A 14,439-nucleotide genomic window follows, 5' to 3' on the forward strand; every position below is an offset into this window, starting at 1 on the left:
GCAATATCCCCATAGATCTTATGAATTTTGCTTCTGTGCCATTTCTGTGGGTCATGAGTTTTGCACTGGTCTTGGAGTCAAGAGGGTTTCCATCACCCTTTATTCACATTCTCAGTACAAACTGTTACCCTGCGTGAGCTTTGGGTGTTCTAAAGGTGAGTTTGCTCAATGTGCAATTGGAGGCTGTGCCTTCATCACCCTTCATATTGCTCCCCATGGGTTGGGGGATGAATTAAATGAATAATGCTCGCTGGAGAACATAAATTCTTCTTGATCTGCAGAAATCATTCTTCTCCTTTTTGCGTGTTAAGATTCCAAGACCTCCCCCAATAAATAAAGACACAATTGACATGGAATTTAGTTTAAGGTTATTGGAATAATTTTGGCCACAACTTTATTGATTACAGATCGCGAGTGGTTTGCTTAGGGATTGGTTCCTTGACTAGCTGCACCTGACCTCAGCAGGGCAACACTGACGCCTGAACTCCGGCAGATGTCAGTAAGGGAAAACATCCTGGGGGAGCATTGGACCAGGCGCAGACTCAAGCTCACCCCACATGCTCCCAGGGGCTCTGGTGTGGCCCTAATCCCTGGAAGGGGATTGGACAAAAGCAAGGCAAGCCCCTGGATTCCTTTAACAGAGTAACCTAGTATTGGAGGGGATGCACAGTCTAACCACATCCCCTCCACCAGGTGAAACCCAAGTGGCACCAACCAATCAGCCAAATGGGAAAATTCCTACTGGGCCCCTGCCCCAAAAGCAGACGACCCACGATGGCATAGCAAGGTCATAGCAAGACCCTAAATATAGAAAGGGTGGGCAGGTGATTCAATGCACGAGGCGAAAAAGAGGAAGCTCAACACAATGCGCAGCAGTATATATGGGTCCCTCGGTTAATGCATGAAAATAATCCCATTGGCCAAATTTACCCCAGCAACTGAGGGACCACCAATCGGGTTGTTGTGGCTATCCAATCACTCCCACCCACAACAGCAGTGAGGTCAGGCTTGATTATCTCACCACAATGCATGCTCTCTGGGAGGAGGATACGATTTGTCTAAGGTTTGTCTAAGATCATTCACCGAAAGGAATGGAGTCATGAGGTAGTCAAAGAACACACTATGGGACAGTGGTCAAAGAGGCACTGCCATGTGGGAGAGAAACAATAGCGTGTCAAAATGTTGACACTATTGAATGTGGACATGATGCCTTTTTGCAGCCATCGGAAGCAAAATGTGCCAAGGTAAAGTTCTCAGGGGGGAAAATCACACACTTGAACATTAGTCAAGTGCCTCTAAAATGCAAAAAGTATTCCTAAACAGAAAAAAGCACTCTTCTGTTATTTTTGTAGCAATCGCAGGAATACAAAGCAAGTTTTCATTGAGAAAATGGGTGAATTTGATGGAAAGACGTGTTGTAAGAATAACTATGAAATAGTTGAAAAGAGTTATCTTTCTTCAACTGCCTAAATGCATAAAGCTGTTGCGGAAAGAAAAATAAATATAACTTTGAGGATTTCTTTTTATTATTATTATTCTGTTTTGCTTTTAGCTTTAAATGGACGTTTTCAAAGCATCTATAGCAATTTTGAGAACTGCCATCTCCATGTTCATCTTCCCTCAGTGTATGATTTTTATGAAATGGAGTGAGCTGAGATACAAATGGTCAGGAAACCAAGACAGTGTTGTATATGGTTATTAAGTGCACTCCAAAACGAAGTGGATTCTACTAAAACACACAAACACACACAAAACCTCTGACTTCATACACTCTAGGTTTTTTTCTGCTTCACAGTGGCTCCCTGGTCTAAGTTTTTTGTTTCCAACTATCTCATTCTGTTTTGTCTTCTACATATTGGGTTGTATCCAGTGTTGAGGAAGTACAAGGCAATTACCCTTGCCCACCACTCACACACACAAAGAGCCTCTCCAGGGGGACGAGGCGGGAGGGAGGGATTACTGATCATTGTGGGCTGTGTCACACAAGAACAACAAACAGGTTTCCTGCTGCTTTTGCAAGATCTGAAGTGCCAGGCGTCCAGCTCTGCAGCAGTTTTTCTTGTTGGTACCAAGAGTGTATAATGCATCTCCACTGTACAAAAAGATTCCGTATGACACAGTACAGAGACAACATCAGTTAAAATTAACCAGAAAATCAGAAAACGTCCTTTAAATGTATACTGCAGTAACAGGTATTCATAATGTAGGGATGTGAATAGATGCTAGGATATATTTATTAGATATTATCCTTCCTTTCTCACGTTTGTCAGTCCAGTAGAGTGCCATTCCTTTGCAGCTTAAAAGGAAGCTTCGTTAGGCTAGTTTTCGCCTTTGTTTAAGTAACCCTGGATGCTTTAAGGCAGATGGGATTCTCCTGGTATTCCCCCTCCCCCTTAAAACAACAGTGTTGTAAAAGGTAAAAACAAAATATTCTCACTCAGAGTTTCTGTCAAAGAGTAACAGATAACAGCAGCTTTGTTCAGGCAGGCTTAAAATGGTAATTCAGTTACAAAGACATGCTTAAATCTAGTTTAAGATGGCGTCTGAGCTGTAGCAGTTGTTTTCACATTTCTGGCTTGGTGATGAAATGAAGAAGTAAGAGGGAAGAGAGGCAAAAAACTGATGTGCTCATGCAGGTAAGGAAAATATATATGTATGCCCTCTCTCTGTCAGAGCACAGCGAGAGTGGTTCTCAGAGTTCTCTCTAGCAAACATACAGCAAAACTACAGCTCCTATCATGTGCCTATCTAGCAAAGCGTGTTCTCCAATAAATGAGAGCACGTGTTGCGGTGTAGGCCACCAGGCCAGGCCTCTTGTTGCCAGGCAGGTTAATAGTTGTTGCCTGGCATCATGATTGGGTAACCGGGTTGCTGGGGCAAATTGTATGTTGCAAATTGGGTGGGTGGGACCATAGTCTTTAAATATTGGTGCACTCTGGTTTCTCTTTCTCTTTGCAGAGTGCATCGGATCACCCACCCACCCGCCCTCTTTCCGGTTGACCTTGCTTCGCCTGTCATGGGGTCGTCTGCTTTGGAGCAGGGGCCTAGTAGGAATTTTGCCATTTGCTGATTGGCTGTGCCATTTGGTTTTTGCCTACTACTCAGCAATTCATCACAACTTGTAAGGTTGCGGTTAGGCATTGGTTATAAAATGCTGGTGGTGGAGGGGTCAGGCTGGGCCTGCCCCTCCTATTGCGCTGAAGGGAATTCCGTTAAAGGAATCCTGGGGCTTGCCACGATTTTGTCCAATCCCTGTTATGGGACCAGGGCTGCCCAATCCCTGTTATGGGAATCCTTGTTATAGGACCGGGCAGGCAGGCTTTCGGGGAGCTGCTGGGGTGAGCGGCGTGGGTCCGCCGCTTAGCTCAAATGACCCCCCAGTTTGACTTTCTCTTCTACTGGCTACCGATCGGACCTCGGGATGTCAGTTCTGTCCCAGGCGGGGGGACAGATAGTCATAACCAATGTCTAAACAACCACTCACTGATTTTGTATTTTAATAAAGTTGTGGCCAAAATAGTGCCCAAAAACCAAAACTAAAATTACGTGTTATGTGTGAAGTTATTTGAGGGGTGGCCTGGGGACCTACACACGCAAACAATGAATCATTGGTTTGACTGCCCTTTTAATATCCTACAAATCAGGTCAACAGGAAATGGGTCCATAATACTGAACGTGCAACTCCTGGAAGGTAAAAGCCATGCATCCAAGCCATGGGGGACCACCAACGCGATTGACTGAGCAAACACAGTAACTTACACACTACAGGACCACATTTAAACTCAGGAACAAACTGATCCAGGCAGTAGCTGTACATGCATGCATACTAGTGTACTTAAAACTTCATTATAATTAATAAATAAATTAAAGGCAGGTGCCCAGTGCCAGCTCAATACATTTTGCTGACTGAAGCAGAGCCTCTGCCTCCACTCGGAGCAAGTCTTAAATAAGTATTGCTATACTAGTTGGAAACAGGTTTGTGCACTCATCAATCCTGCTTCAAGGGGAATCTGAAGCAAGTCTATTCATCTTGAGGCATGGTAGGGCCCAGTCCCCAAACCAGCAAGGTAGACCTATAACTGGATACACACCATGATGCTGTCTCCTGTTTTTAGTTAAGTTTTCATAAATACATAAATTTTGTCTGTGTATATTATTGACATGTTTTAATTGTTTTGGTTTTCTCTTGAAATGGCCCGCTGACAAATTCAATAAATTCTATTCTATTCCACAACACTCTTCCAGTTATCATTGAACTTGAAGGACACATCTGACGTGTAGATCTCTATCCAGACCTTCTAGATTCATGCAATTAGAGCTGGATCATGGCAACAAACTAACGAATGAAGACTATCTTTGACCAATCCGTTGTTTATTTTGATAGACTTTAAGAGAATATGTTATTGTTAAGCTTTGCACTGAACTCCCAGATTTTTTTGAATCAATAATCTCATGGCGACATTCACAGATTTCATTGCAGATCCACTGCTCGGAGATGCTGGCAATGCAGGAGAAGTGACAATTATTCATACGGATGAGGCATGACTTTATTACTGTCTTTACATTTGAAGCAGCACGTTCTTGCACTATGTGGAAGCAGAGAAAGAAAAGACGGAAAGGCAAGGTGGTTGGGGTGAAAGAGGATGCACCTTATATCATCAACTCCAAACAGGATCTTTAATGCATAATATTATGGACTTCTATGTGTACGCTTCCCTGTCAAACCTGTCCATTTTGTGCATATCAGTTTAAGCAATCTGTCAGGGTATCTGTCAGCTCAGAAGGCCTCTTAGAAACAGGCGCTATTAGAAATGAACTCATATCTTCTGTTCAATGCCATTATCACCCAAGGAGCCAACTACACAGACTTGTAAAAGAATGACTAGAGAGAAACCGAGCTGATTTATGGATCAGCTCATTCCCCCCCCCCTCATTCTTTTCACCTCGGTTTTCATCTTTTGCATGATGAGCAGGTATTGGGGAGGAAGTTCTCCTTGTGTTTCAAGAAAGGTTACTTGGATAAATCTTATCTGGTGTCCCACAACTCTCTCCGTCTGTCTCTCAGCCTTTTCCTCCTGAACCACTCAGCTGACATTGACGGGAGAAGTTCCTGTTGGAAAGCTGAATGGGAGTATAGAATAAACAAATTGTATTTGGAGAATTTTCAACCTTTCACCAGAGAGAGAGAGAGAGAGAGAGAGAGAGAGAGAGAGAGAGAGAGAGAGAGATATGACAAATATAGCTGCCTCTTAGGAAATGTGTAGGGGAATACTACATCTCTGGGGAAACATTGGTGCCATGAACTGTTACTCCAATCAGATAAATCTGCATGCCTCATTTCAGAGCAATCTGCAAGCCTAGCAACCAAAAATCAACTACCATGCCCAACAGGCCTAGAAGAGGGCCCAAGAATATTGCAGGTATACAATGAGAAGCAACAATTGGTACGGACTCACCCAGCACCAGCATTAAAGGGGTATAGAGGCAGCCCTGTCCTTCCTGGCAATGGTGGTGATACACTCTTTGGAATAGGGATGGAGCAGGGCAGTGATGGTGAGGTTGAACAGATGTCAGGGACTGGCTGGATAACGAAGAGTGATGGGAGATGGCAGCCCAAGAACCACCCCAACCCCGGGATGACACAGAAAAGAAGATTTAGACCCAAGTCAGTGGTGGTGGTCCACGGAGCACCAGTCTGCAGAAGGAACAAGCTGGAAGGTGACAGAAGCAGGTGACGGGGAATCAGAAGAAGAAAGTCATTCAAGGACAGGGCTGGGCACTGAGGGTCTCAGTGTGAGCACAGACTCTGACAGAAAGGAGCTGTGTACTATTCAGTTTCTCAGCAGCTAGATAGTGCCTCTCCTCTTCCAATGACACCCAGATCATGAAGAACCTTGTATACTGTTGAGCAACAGGCCAGGCAAGCCCACAGGTTGGTGCCTCCCTCTCGCCACAGTTTATGTCTGCTTGGGAAGAGTCCAGGGGGGAAGGCCTAGAGAGGGAAGGAGAGGCCAGACTCCAGTCCCAGCAATGCCTTCAACTAGGGCAGGTCAGCCTAGATTAGTGATGGCCAAACTTGGCCCTCCAGCTGTTTTGGGACTACAATTCCCATCATCCCTGACCACTGGTCCTGTTAGCTAGGGATGATGGGAGTTGTAGTCCCAAAACAGCTGGAGGTCAAGTTTGGCCATCCGTGGCCTGGATGAACTCTACTGTGGTTTTACTTTTGTGAATAAAAGCTGATTGCACTTCACGTCTCAAATCCTCTTCCTGACCTGTGAATGAACCTGCCTTCCTGACAACCCCTTGACAGCCAAGCTCTGGGTTGGCAGCAGTGGTTCTGCAGGGGCACACAGAGCACTGCCACTGCTGGAAGGATGCCACTGCCTCTACTTGCCTATGAACTGCCACTGCCTCCCCTACTTGGTTAGCAACTTTTTATGCCAACTATTCCATCCATCCCTACTTTTTTGGTTCATCGATGGGGGATCCAGTGGCCTTTCAGATGTTGCCCCAGCCAACATGGGTAATGATCAGGGGTAAGTTGCAGTCCAGCATATCTGAAAGGCCACAGGTCCCTGCATCCCTGATTTAGTGGTAATTTTGCTACTGTAAGGCCAGATTCAACTACGTTGTGGTGCTCATGGAAGCGGGTATAATGAGTCCCACTAGCACAATGAGACTTTCCTGCCTCTCTTCCCCCCCCACAATCCCACACCATCTGCTCAGGAAGGTCGGGAGATCCCCCAGAACAGCATGCAGGGGGAGGAGAGAGGAGATAATTCTATCTCTTCCAAGCAGGAATGTTTGTGCTGACAGAACAACAGCCAGGTCGAATTCCACCCTCAGAATTCACATCCTCTAGCCGTCTAATCCTTAATTTGGGAAATGTTCTCTGACATAGCTGCAATCGAATTTGCTGTTCAGAAGAAGGTAGCTGCAGTCTACAATTTTGGTTGCAAAGGACGTTTGAGATGCTCGTTTTATATTCTTATTTATATTCTATAAAATGTTTCAGCACTTTCACGTTGGAAGGGGGAATGTACACCCAATTAGCATTATAAACCTCAAGCTCTTGGAAAAAAAATTGTCGATAATATAGATAATATATTCAGAAAAGGGCTGTTAATCTTTCTATAAGACATCAGAATTAATTAATGCCAAGATGCATCAGGAATGATTGTGTGGTGCAACTGGACAAGGTCCAGGTGCATTTCAAAACAGTGGGAGGATGGGAGGCATGAATACTAGGTTTAAAAAGAAATACTTGCAAAAAAACAACAACAACCCAAGACTTGTAAAACTGCTCCTCTTTAGTACGGGGGCTAGGCAAAGTGAGTCACAAAAAATGCAAATGCAAAACAGAACATCTGCACAGATGAATTATTATAAATCACCTTGGGGAATTATAAAAAGGTTAATGTATCATAACCAAACTTCTCTTAAGTCATACACTCATGCATTACAGTAACTTGAATTGTGCTTTATCATATTTGTTTTCCAGATTTAGCAGCACTGTTAAGCAACCAGGAGAATACCCTGGGATTTCAGTGAATGGAAGCATCATTCATAAGCATTATCCAAAGGAAAATGATGAATAGCTTACTCGTTCACTAACTGATATGTTTGTTTTGCAATATTTTTCCCCATTTATTTTTGTAAGCATTGTGCTGGCCTCTTGAAATTTGGAGTGGGACTGAGAAACAGAATACCCTCAACGCACTTCCAGTAGATTCAGTCCTTGCTATTCTGATGCAGTATAATTTATGGTGTCCTAAGTCCCAGATAGTACAGAAAGATCCCATCCTTAATTTATTGGGCTTGCAATATCTTTAGACACACCAACTGGGATGGTGCATATTTAAGTGTTCGTTGAAAACAATTAATACCCACCCACACCCCATTCTGTTTCCCAGCTTACATCGTGTTTCCATTTATATAATTACAGAGAACGTGAAGGGGTTCAAATTTGGAGCTGGGGGAAACTAGCCTTTTCCTTCTTTCTTCCATCTTCATCACCAGGAACGCAGTTCCCAACAACCTTTCCTTTTCTTGAAGCAGAGCCACAGTGCATGTCATGATTATGCTTGTTCAAGAGCCAGTGTGGTGTAGTGGTTAAGAGCGGTAGTCTCGTAATCCTCCACATGCAGCTGCTGGGTGACCTTGGGCCAGTCACACTTCTCTGAAGCCTCTCAGCCCCACTCACCTCACAGAGTGTTTGTTGTGGGGGAGGAAGGGAAAGGAGAATGTTAGCCACTTTGATACTCTTTAAAGGGAGTGAAAGGCGGGATATCAAATCCAAACTACTACTACTACTACTACTACTACTACTACTACTCTTCTTCTTCTTCTTCTTCTTCTTCTTCTTCTTCTTCTTCTTCTTCTTCTTCTTCTTCTTCTTCTTCTTCTTCTTCCTAAAGTACTGCATAGTTGTGCATGCCCAGAATCACAGGAGTACCTGCAAACTGCACTCTTTATACATGTAGAAGGATTGCACAAATAAACGTGAGAATTTTATGGGTTGAAAAAAGAGCGGGAAACCTCCATCAGGAGATCCCAGTAGGTCTGCAAGGCTATTTCCCCCAAACCATGATATCACCCTTGGGGCAGGAGGTCAGGGTTGAATCATCCTTGTCTGCCTTTAAACTGAAAGCTTTGAGTGACACATGTGCTTAGAGACAATCTGCTCCATAAAGCAAATGGACCCTCTTCCCCAATCTGCTCCATAAAGCAAATGGACCATCTTCCCCAAAGGCCTTCCTTTTGGGAAGAGCACCAAGAGAGGGCTTTTTCTGAGGGCTGGTTGTGTTTGGCTTGCTTATGGACTGCCTTTTCTAAAGAGGTGCATTGTAATTTGTGTGTGCCTGCTTAAGTCATTTCTATTTCCCCAGGTGTTTTAATTTTGCAGAATGTCTTAGTGTGCTGTAAGGTGTTACCTGTTGCCTCACCTTATTTTGAATATTATTGTACATCAGGAATAGTTTATGATGTTTATAATAATAATTTTTTAAAATACTTTTCCCAACTTGGAATCCAGTGGCAGGAAATTATATTATATTTATTATATTATGGTCTGATCTCATACAAAGGTCATATTTCTCTGCTCTACCACTATCGGTTATCTTATAATGCAAACCTATACATGCTTACCCAGAAGTTATGCCTCACTGAATTCCTTGTTAGATTCTGTCAAGTAAGCATGCATAAGGATCAGCAACATCTTCATGCATGTCTTTAGCTACCAGGCGTGTCAACATGAATAAAATATTGTGGTGTCCAGGTGAGTGCAGCCCTGCATAATTGATCACATGATGCAGTGCGCACACACCATTTGAATGACAATGTCCATCAACTTTGTAGGGGTTCAGCCACCTGAAATATTTTATTGTGTGGAGACTGAAGCCCCCACGGCCCCTAGCAGGTAGCACCTATGTTAGCTACATGTTCTTGTCAACATGAAAAAGTCAGCAAGGCCTATGCAGGTCATTGAACAATACAGGAATGTCAAATAGTGAATATTACTGTCCTTTTGCTGATGTTAAATGTGTGCATTACATATGTAAGGAGATTGCATCCTTCAGATGACTTAAAATAATTCTGAAATGGCCTACTTTTCATTTTCATACAATTTAAAATGGAATTGTTGGAGCTGTTAGTTCAAGATGGACCGGTAGTAGGCAAGAATGACTGTAGTAGACTTAGAGCAATACACCCTCTCTAGGTAAGGGCCCCCACCCTAGATTTCAAATATACTTATTATCTTAAGTTTAGGAAAATTAGATCATTCGTGTCTAAGGAAAGGTCTCTCCAAGAAGTACTAAATGAAAGCTGCAGTCTCATTACTCTGGCAGGGTGTCTGAAGGACCAAAGTACAGAGTTTCAACAATGGAGAGAAAGAACCTATCTTATATCCTAAATATAATTCATATCTGTAAACGCCAGTGTGGTGTAGTGGTTCAGAGCGGTGGACTTGTAATTTGGTGAACCAGGTTCGATTCCCCGCTCCTCCACATGCAGCTGCTGGGTGACCTTGGGCTGGTCACACTTCTCTGAAGTTTCTCAGCCCCACTCACCTCACAGAGTGTTTGTTGTGGGGGAGGAAGGGAAAGGAGATTGTTAGCCGCTTTGAGACTCCTTCGGGTAGTGATAAAGCGGGATATCAACTCCAAACTACTACTCCTCCTCCTCTTCTTCTTCTTCTTCTTCTTCTTCACCATTAATAAAAGCCAAAGTGAAAACTTAGGTCTAACTGGAAATACTATGTTATTTGGAAAGATTTATATAAATTCACGCTAAAATACACTGAATACAGGGGAAATAACAAATCTAGAAAATCTCTACTGGTCAGCTAGATAGGTTCAGAGGTCATTCTTCAAAGATTAAGCCAAACCATTGCAAAAGATGACAGGCCAAATTTCATAATTCAGTACAAATGGAGATAGCTGGAAATTCAGTAGGAACAAGCCCCCGTTGCCTTGCCATAAAGCAGTGTGGCAACCCTTTGTCTGTCAGGCTTCCATCATAACCATCCTTTTATTATTTGTATCCTGCCCATCTGACTGGGTTGCCCCAGACACTCTGGGCGGCTCTCAACAAAATATGTCATGACAATTGGTATAGCCAATTTAAAAAACCTGAATGTAGAACTCATTTTTATTTACTATACTATTATGTTAGTCCTGTCTCACTGATGATAAAGTGTTCCATAAAAGCAAACAAACCTCCAATGGTATAATATTCAAAAGTAAATAATATTTTATAGGAAATGGGGTCCATTATTACTAATTCCTTACTGCCTAAAAGAGGAGAATTATTGTGCATGTTTTAATAATAATAATAATAATAATAATAATAATAATAATAATAATAATAATTTATTACTTATACCCCGCCCATCTGGCTGGGTTTCCCCAGCCACTCTGGGCGGCTTCCAACAGGAGATTAAAAATACATTAAAACATCAGGATGTATGTAGGTTGTTCCTGAGAGACATGTAAACTGCCCTTGCCCTCTCCCATCTCTGTGTTAAGACAAGGTCAGAGTCATATCCAGAGGGCTGCTGAGACCCTTTATCATTCATTCACGGCATAAGCTTATAACATCATTATCTTCTCGTCATGAGAAATGCACACTGTATTAGACTTCATTTTCTGTTGAGGCAACGACTGCTCTGAATGACTCATGGTTTAATATTATTACATAGTCTGAAGCACATCAGGAAGGAAACTTATTCGTGGGTAACTGAAAGAGAAAGAAGAAAGGGAGAGACTTGGCTGAGATCCCATCAATGTCTGCTCTTCACTGGACACCTGAGGTCAGCGAGTGATTATGTTTCCCCTGAATTCTTCACTATGAGATTATGCTTGAGTATAACAGTACAGAAGGGAATGTACAGCAGGCAGCTACTGGGTGGGAGTTGCAGTCCGAAGCATTGAGAAGGTACCAAGTTGGGAAAGATTGTCACAGACAACCTGAGGGCATCCTTCTCTTCTTTTTCCTTCCTTCCTTCCTTCCTTCCTTCCTTCCTTCCTCTTTCTTTCCTTCTTTCTTTCTTAAAGGGTTTTCAGCCAGATTTTTAACTATATTTAGATTTTTCTAATGGTGGGCTTCTTGGTTTTTTATTATTATTTCTACACCTTTTATGTAGTGATTTTATTGGTCTTACTGATACTATAATTATTTTGAACTGGTTTATAGCTGGATGCTTGTTGTATTTTCAATAGCTGTTGCTTTAGTGCACTTGGCCTTGATTTTTTTTTTTATAGAAGCTAATCATCAATTTCATATCGAGAAACCAGAATCAAAGGGATCTCCTTTCCATCTGTCTATGATCTTGGTCAAAGCAAGTGCAGAGCAAGACAAACTCTGGATATGCACTCAGTTCCAAAACCATGATGCAAAACAATGACATCCTAATTCACAAGCATTTCTGTTCCACCAACATTGACCATCCATTTCCATCCATGCCCTGCTTTCTTGCTTGTGCTTATTAAGAAAGTTCCTGTTCTTCTGTAATTTTGAAGAGGTGTTGGGAATATTGATTTCTTTTGTCAGCCGAAGGTCACAGAAGAAAAGAGACTCCAATCCTGTTCACACAAAGAACTGTTTATGCCAAGGCAAGCTCAAAGGGTTACTTTTAACCGCTAGAATTAAATTTGAAAATAAATGTATAAGTCACAGATGCATTTCAGGTGACATAATACAGGCTACATGCCAAGAAACTGTCTGTCCCCCCAGAAGGAAACAAAGATGCTAAGCATCTAAACGACTTTGGTCCTGTATACCTGAAGGAGCATCTCCATCTTCATCATTCAGCCTGGACGCTGAGGTCCAGCTCCGAGGACCTTCTGGCGCTTCCCTCATTGCAAAAAATGAGATTTCAGGGAACCAGGCAGGAGGGCCTTCTCAGTAGTCATGCCTGCCTTATGGAATGCTCTCCCATCATCAGGTGTCAAGGACATAAACAACTGAATTTCAGAAGACCTCTAAAGGCAGCCCTGTATAGGTAAGTTTTTAAGGACTGATGATTTTCTATGCTTAATGTTTTGTTTTTTTAATTTTTGGAAGCCACCCAGAGTGGTTGGGGCAACCCAGTCAGATGGGTGGCATATACATGACAATGACGATGAAGATGATGAAAATGATGATGATTGTCATTCTATGGTGGAGAGTGAATTCTGCATTCATTTTATGCAGCTCCTCATACAGGCAGTGATAGGACAAAGGGGCAGAGATTCAACACCATTTACTGGTTTCCCTGGAATCAGCTGGACAGTGTAGCAAGAATCTACTATAAAGCAACAACTTGAAAGCAAAATGATGGAAACCGATCAACAGGTTCCCATCCCCTCCACACACTTCACTTTACTTTCCTAATTTCTGCAGTGTCTTCACTGTTTCTTGAATGGCCTTGTGTTCTTTTCAGAGCAGCTGCAGATTCTCCATATGCCCCAGTTGCCTCAGTAGGTAGTTCATCATAAGTGACAAGGTCACTCCATTATTGATACTTGAGTTTTTTCGGCTAGCTCAGAGCAAAGTACCACACAAACAGATCAATCCTTTACAAGTCTTCTGTGTTTTGAGGTGGTAAAGCTGATAACGTAATGACACCACCGCCACCCCCTCCCAAACACACAGCATCATGATCATTCATTAAATGATTTGATACTTTGCCTACCACTCAACTGCTCTTGCAACAAATCCATTATTTGGTGGTGATTTTATGATGATATGTCAATCAACTCATCCATCATGGGTGTCTAAAGGTTACATTACACATAAAACTCAGTTTTTAAATTTATGATTTGTAATGGTGAAATAGAAGACATAACGAAAATGAAATCAAAACATAATGGGAATCATGCCAAATTCATTAATCAGTTCCCTGGAACCCTGAAGGAGACAAAGCAAAATCACACATTATTTTCTCCAAAAGGAGAAAATAAGAGGGAGTAAGAATAAGAAAGTAAGAGGGAGCTGAATCAGTTAATTCTAGATGAGGCCATTCTTCCTCTTTCCACTGTTCTGGATTGGTCAATTCATCTTAAAGGGCTCCGACAAGATTCTGAAAATATTAATCCTGTAAGGCAAAATGAGAGGAAATCAGTAACCCTACATCCCAGTGTAGGGAGAAAAACTGATATTGGGGTAATTGGGGAAGGCTATTCAGAATATTACATGAAGGGGCTTGAAGTCCTTTTACAGGTCCCCACATAGACATAGCCTTGAGTAAGAACATGGGAAGAGCCCTACTGGAGCAGAACAAAGGCCCACCAAGTCCAGAATTTTGCAGACCCTCCAAGTGTCCCTATTTTCCAGGGACAGTCCTGGATTTACAGAAGCCCTGGTTTTTTTATTTGATCCCAGAATGTCCTGCATTTCCTTAGGACAATCTTATTTTCATTGGAGAAATGTTGGAGGGTATGAAATTATGTGACCCCAAGCCAGGGAGATAACTTTTAGAAGACATCTGAAGGCAGCCCTGTAAAGGGAAGTTATTAAATGTTCTATTTTGTTTTTATAAATGTTGGAAAGCTGGCCAGAGTGGGTGTGGTAACCCAGTCAGGAGGGCAGGATATAAATAATAAAATGATGATGATGGAATGGGATGTCCCTATTTTCATCGGAGAAAGGTTGGAGAGTATGAATTTGGTTTTCAATGTGAACTTGATCCAATTTCTCCCACATCCCTACCCCTGAGTAGGACCAACCAGCCAATTTTTCTCTCTTTTTTAAAAATATTTTTTTATTAGTTTTTACACATATTTTCCAGCATAACATCCTTTTAAACATCCTTTTGAAGTTTTGGGCTATCACACCCTACGACTTCCTTCAACCTCGACTGATGGTTTTCTAAAGTCTTTCTAATTATGCATTTTGTTACTATAATTATTGCTATAAACTCAAATTTCCAATACATCTATTCTCAATTCTTTTCAC

The sequence above is a fragment of the Podarcis melisellensis genome (genome assembly GCF_964234715.1).
Source record: "Podarcis melisellensis genome assembly, chromosome: 17".
In the NCBI taxonomy this organism is placed as follows: domain Eukaryota; kingdom Metazoa; phylum Chordata; class Lepidosauria; order Squamata; family Lacertidae; genus Podarcis; species Podarcis melisellensis.